The following is a 6,000-nucleotide window of genomic DNA, read 5'->3' on the forward strand; positions in this document are numbered from 1 at the left end:
CGAATTCTTTCACATGAGGTGTTGTGCACATATTCTTAATTTAATTGTGAAAGATGGGTTAATTGAATTAAAAGATTCATTAACTCGAATTCGTGGGGCAGTGAGGTATGTTAAGAGTTCTCCATAAAGAGAACAATGTTTCAAGGCATGTGTAGAGAAAGAGAGAATAATATATAAAAGTTGTTTGTGCCTAGATGTTCAAACTAGGTGGAACTCCACATATCTCATGCTAGATGCTGCAACAAAGTTCCAAAAAGCATTTGAGAGATTAGAAGAGGAAGATCCACATTTCACCATAGAACTTCATGATGGACCGCCTATCACTAGTGATTGGGATGATGCTCGGGTTTTTACAAAATTTTTGCAGAAATTCTATGATGCAACTGTTCGCTTGTCTGGTTCTTTATATGTCACTTCTAATTCATATTTTCATGAAGTTTGTGCCATTGAAAGTTTCTTATCCGAATGGTCAATCAGTATAGATTCTACTTTAAATGTCATGGCTAAGAAAATGAAGATTAAATTTGAGAAGTATTGGGGAAATATTGGCAAGGTGAATATGATGTTATTGATTGCTGTTGTGTTGGATCCCCGTTATAAATTGAAATATGTGAAGTTTTGTTATTCTGAAGTTTACGAACCTGCCATGGTGATTGAGCTCACTAAGAAGATAAGAGAGACATTCAATCGTATTTATGATGAGTATCAAAAGTTGTAGTCAGTTGATTCTTCTTCAAGTCAACCCATTTTTGACATGGATGTCGACCAATCAATTAGTTGTATAAGTGAGCAATTAATTTCTCTCAAATCGAAGTTCCAAAAACATTTGGAAGAAGAAGAGAATTATGGAGGCAAGTCTGAAGTGGACAAATATTTGGAGGAATCTTGTGAAAAGGATGATCCAAACTTTGAAATTTTGAATTGGTGGAAGGTGAATAGCTCAAAGTATCAAGTTCTTTCTCAAGTTGCAAGGGATATTTTAGCCATTCCTGTATCTACCATTACTTCTGAATCGGCTTTTAGTACTGGAGGTCGTGTTCTAGATCAATTCCGTAGTTCTCTTACCCCTAAGCTTGTGGAATGCTTAATTTGTGCACAAGATTAGTTATGTGCTTCGCCTCTCCCCATTCAAGGTGAAGAAAATATGGCTGAAATTGAAGCTCTTGAATCAGGTAAACGTTCATTTGATCAATATAATTTTTTCATATAATTTACTTTTACTTATTGTGTTCTTCTTGATTTTAATAAATTATTATATTTTTACAACCCTATCTTCTATTTGAGGACTTTCATATCAAGTTTACTTTGGTGAGGTTCAATTGATTATGATCTACAGGTTGGTTTCCTTCTGCTTTGTGTTTTCATGGTCTTTTCATGTTTATTGAGCATTTGCTGTTTGTTGGGTGTTAATGTGTTTTAATAGGATTGTTGTTATTGTTAGTTTGTTGAAGTTTCTTTCTTCTTTTACTGGTATATTAGAAAATTAGGGTAAGAATGGATTTCTAAAGCATGGTCCCACTTGTCAGAACTGAAAATTTATGTATACATTACCAACAATCTTCTTTAACATCTAATCTGTTGATATGTTGAAGTTGTTTAATTTTATCTAAAGTTTATTCCACCTTTTTCACCTTTGTGGTACACTTCTATGGACTATTGGAAGAATAGGATTGGTGAAAAAGGTGAGGTTTGGTAGTTGTTTAATTGTGACATGTTTCAGGCAGATTCTAAACTACTGGTTGCATCGTGGTCATATAATCTTGGTGAGGTTTGATAGTTTTCAAAGGCATTTCTTAGTTTTGAAGGAATGGTCATGCAAATCAGATGACTCTACAGTTTGTCCTGGTGTTAATTATTAGATGATCTTTTCTCTATTTGGTTGAGATTTCTCCAGGTTTATACATTTGGAAAGACTAATATGAGCACATAGTGCAATCTGCAATTTCTGCTAAGTTTCTTCAATCTATCCAATTTTTTTATTGCAATGTGAGTTGATACCATTAACGATCCATGGTTAATTCTGTCAATGACCTGCAGAGTAACCAATTTACTGGATCAGTTAACTTCTTGGCTGGTCTCCCTCTATCATACCTGTATGTCTTGAACTGTCTTACTTTGTATGGATTGTCTATTCTTCAACACTTTTTAAGCCTGAGTACAAAGTTCTGATTTTAACTGCTCTTAAGTTTCAGTAGTGTATTGATTTTGAGATGAAAGGCTATTGTGATTAGGCCTTTCTATTCTAATAAACATATTAGTCAAGGCTAGTAATAAATCATGTACTAATCATATGTATTAATGAGAAAAGAGATTCGTGATGGAATAAGTTTGGTGCTTTCTTAGCAACGTATTAATGTGTAATGTACAGGTACAGTTCAGTGCTGGAGAGTCCACTTATCTCTTTGGTAGAAATGATTCAAGGGCATGCCTGGAAACAGCACGTCCAAAAAATCAAAAGCTCCCTTATAATGGATTGCTTATGATTCTAACGAATCACTTTCAACAGATGATCTTAACCATCCATCCATGGCATACAACTCAGATAAAAGATGGTCATAAAAAAACAGACGGCTACTTTTTGGGTGGATAGGATCATCTGACTAGTGTGATTCTTTCAGGGCGTCCAATAGGTTGTAAGTTTGTAACTATGGACAGTCCAGATTCATTCCTTGAAGACAGTTGCCTAAAAGCAGAAATTGTTGATGGCACTGTATGATGGCTGATAGATGAATTTTTATGATAGTGGTTGGTTTAGTTAGTTGATTTTGTCATAAGAAGCTCAGATTTTCTATAATTTAATATGATTTCAGTTTGTATAAATATGATTTCAGATTTTTCTATATCTGCAAAAGATTATAAAAATCTTATGGTTTTATGATTTGTGATTTACATTTTCAATCCTCTTGCTATTTTGTGATCCGACTTGACTTTCAAAACATTGCTCATGAATGGACATGTTGCACCCATGTGGCAAGCAACAATGTAATCCTAACCATTCATGTGGCAAACAACTTCCAACTGACAGGAACCTTATGGAAATCAGGAAGCTTAGTTGAAATAATTGGAGTGTGTTTCCATGTTCAGACACAGAACAATGTTTTGGAACAATATCATACTACCAATACAGCTGCAGAATCTGAAATTTCATTCAATAGGCTTAACAAAACCCAGTTGCACAGACCTTCAAGCTCTTCAAATCTAAGGAGCATGAGTAGGTGAATGGATACAATTCAGTCGTTAATATGTGGAGAAGAGTAAGTAATCTTCTTTGTTGCTTCTTAATTGCGAATGGTTAATCTTACTAGAGTTTCTCACCGTTGATGTTAAGTCATTTGTGCAGCTTGAGGGATCTTTTTGTTAATTAGGCCACACATGGCTGGGCTCCATTTTTGTATTAAAAAAATTAAAAAATCCCCAAGTGACTTCTTATTAAAAAGCAAACAACCAAATTGTAATTTTCTCTATCTGCTTTTGGGTACCCATGTGACTTGAATTGCAAATGCTCTATCTAAATCATGAGGAAATGGAAAAAGTTAGCAATGTTTGCTAGTATTCATGAGGAAGTAGTCTTCAAAATTCAGTTATATGCCATTCATATTGAGTTTCTGGAATCCAAATTGCAATTACATTTACTTTTAAGTTATAATCAAGCTAAATGTTAGTTTGATTGCAGGACATACAAGAAACTAAATGTTATTTATGGTTGTGAAACAACATTAACTTCTGTCATTTCCTCATTCACACTTCACTTGTGCATCCAAGTACATCCATGACCATTTATTTCTAAAAGTTGAATATCCCACTGTTATGGACATAGTCCCTGTCTTATTTTTTGGGTGTGATTACAGGGCATACAAGAAGCTTACAGATCTTCAGAAGGGTTCTACAATCTACATTCGTTCTGGCATCATCATCATGTTGAAGAACTCAACAATCAAGGCGGGTTTGTCATATGATGGCGGATTTTTTCCTTTTTGGGTGTGTGTGTATGCAGGGCATACAAGACATTCTTTTTCCTTTTCTTTTTTTCATATCTGTGGACTATGGGAACTAGACTAAAGTTTTGCTGAAATCTCCCAGGCTGCAAGATCCTAGCCTTTTTTGCTGTTGTGGCCTGAAAATAGACAATTACTAAAAGAAATGTGACATTGGTCCTCATTCCAGGGTGGTGCATGTGGTAACCCTTTCTCTTGCACCTTGGGTTGACCTTTTTGTGATGATTGGAGCATAATATTCCTTTTCTTCTATTTCATCTTCTTTTTTTTTCAAATTAACTAATTGGGTTGAATTTTTAAAAGCCCAGAACCATGGATCCGATCCGGGACCGAACTGTTCTTCACAGTCCAGTTCCAGTTCGGTTCTAAGATGCTAACGGTCTGGTTCCGGTTCCAATATTCAAGGAACCGTTAGGAACGGTTCGGTTCCAGTTTCACCCCAAAACCGGACCAAACCGACCCGTGTGCACCCCTACCTGTCGCCTAGGCAAGGGTACAAAATATGATTCCTTCATAGTGAGTTAGGAATTGTATGTTGATGACATATAGATCGCCAATCATGTCATGTTTGAAATCAACGTACTAAAGACTCGGTTAAGTGGGACATCCGAGATGAAGGATCGTGGGGCTGCAAAGATGGTTCTTGGCATTGATATTCATAGAAACTGGAAGAGGAGCAGGCTTTGGTAATTACAGCTAAAATACCTTAAGTAGGTATGCGATGGACCAAGCAAAGCCAGTGAGCGTTTCCTACATGGCTCACTTCAAGTTTTCCTGAGGACATATCCCATAACAGATGAGGAAAAGTAGGATATGTCTTATGAGCCTTATTCGAATGCGGTTGGCAGTGCATGCTATGGTCTGTATTAGATCGGTTATTTCACAAGCAATTGGTGTTGCGAGCAAATACCCTGGCAAACAACATTGGATGGCTATGAGATCATTACTTCGATACATTTGAAGTACAAAAGACTATGTCTTAATTTTTTTAGAAGACAGGAGCAAAGGTGGTTAGGCATGTGGATTCAGATCCGAAAGACATGCTCACCAAGGTCATTCCTAAAGAGAAGTTCAAGTTCTGTACAACTTCTCTGGGCTTGATGATGGCAAAAAAGGAGGAGTGTGCACAAGAAGCTATGATGTGATGCAGAGATAAGAGAAGAGGTCAAGAAGCTACATGGTTAAAGATTGAAGACATGGTGGAGATTGTTGTTAAAGAGATGTCTTAAATCTCGGATGTCCGAGATTCTCGACCATTCGAGGCATTGGCTTGACTAGTTGAGGGTTACGCAAATTGTGCGCAATTTTTACGCGAACTGCGTAAATTTGAGGTGTTTTCTAGGGATGTGCGTAAGTGGGAGTTCCCCATCTATAAATAGGAGTCCTTAAGGCCATTCTAAAGGTATTCCAAGGGTTTCTAAAAGGGTTATAGGGTTATTAAAGGGTGTAGCAAAGGTGAGATTCGAGGTTGTTCGAATCGGGTAAGTCCTTTCTCTTTGTAAATTATGCTTTCATAGTGGAATTTTGTCGCTTTGTGCCGTGGTTTTTTTTTTCGAAAGGGTTTTCTACATTAAATCATTGTGTTCCCTTGTGTTTACTTGGTGCTTTTAGATTGCTATCCTAGATCCATCTCTATGTGATTCCGCAGCCCAAATCCCAACAAGTCATCCCGATGGGTTCCATAAAGCTTATGCTTTATGTGGGCTATTATTCATAGTGGGGGAGATGTGGGTCTAGGCTAAAAAGTGGCCAACACTGGTCATTAGGTCCGTAACTTAGGTTTAAGTTGGGTCGAGTTGTCAAGGTACTTGGACCTAGTTTGGGTTGGAAAACGTCAACCATGTTGGAAGTTAGGTTCAGTTCAGGATAAAGTAAATTTAAGTTGGATTAGTTTGGTTGGGAATAATCACATGTATTTGGGTAGGGTCAGGCATAGAGGAATTTAAGTTATAGATTTGGGTTGGGCATTAGAGGTTGAAGTTCAAGTTGGATCGGGTTGGTCTTG

Source organism: Magnolia sinica, chromosome 5, assembly GCF_029962835.1.
Source record: "Magnolia sinica isolate HGM2019 chromosome 5, MsV1, whole genome shotgun sequence".
Classification (NCBI taxonomy): domain Eukaryota; kingdom Viridiplantae; phylum Streptophyta; class Magnoliopsida; order Magnoliales; family Magnoliaceae; genus Magnolia; species Magnolia sinica.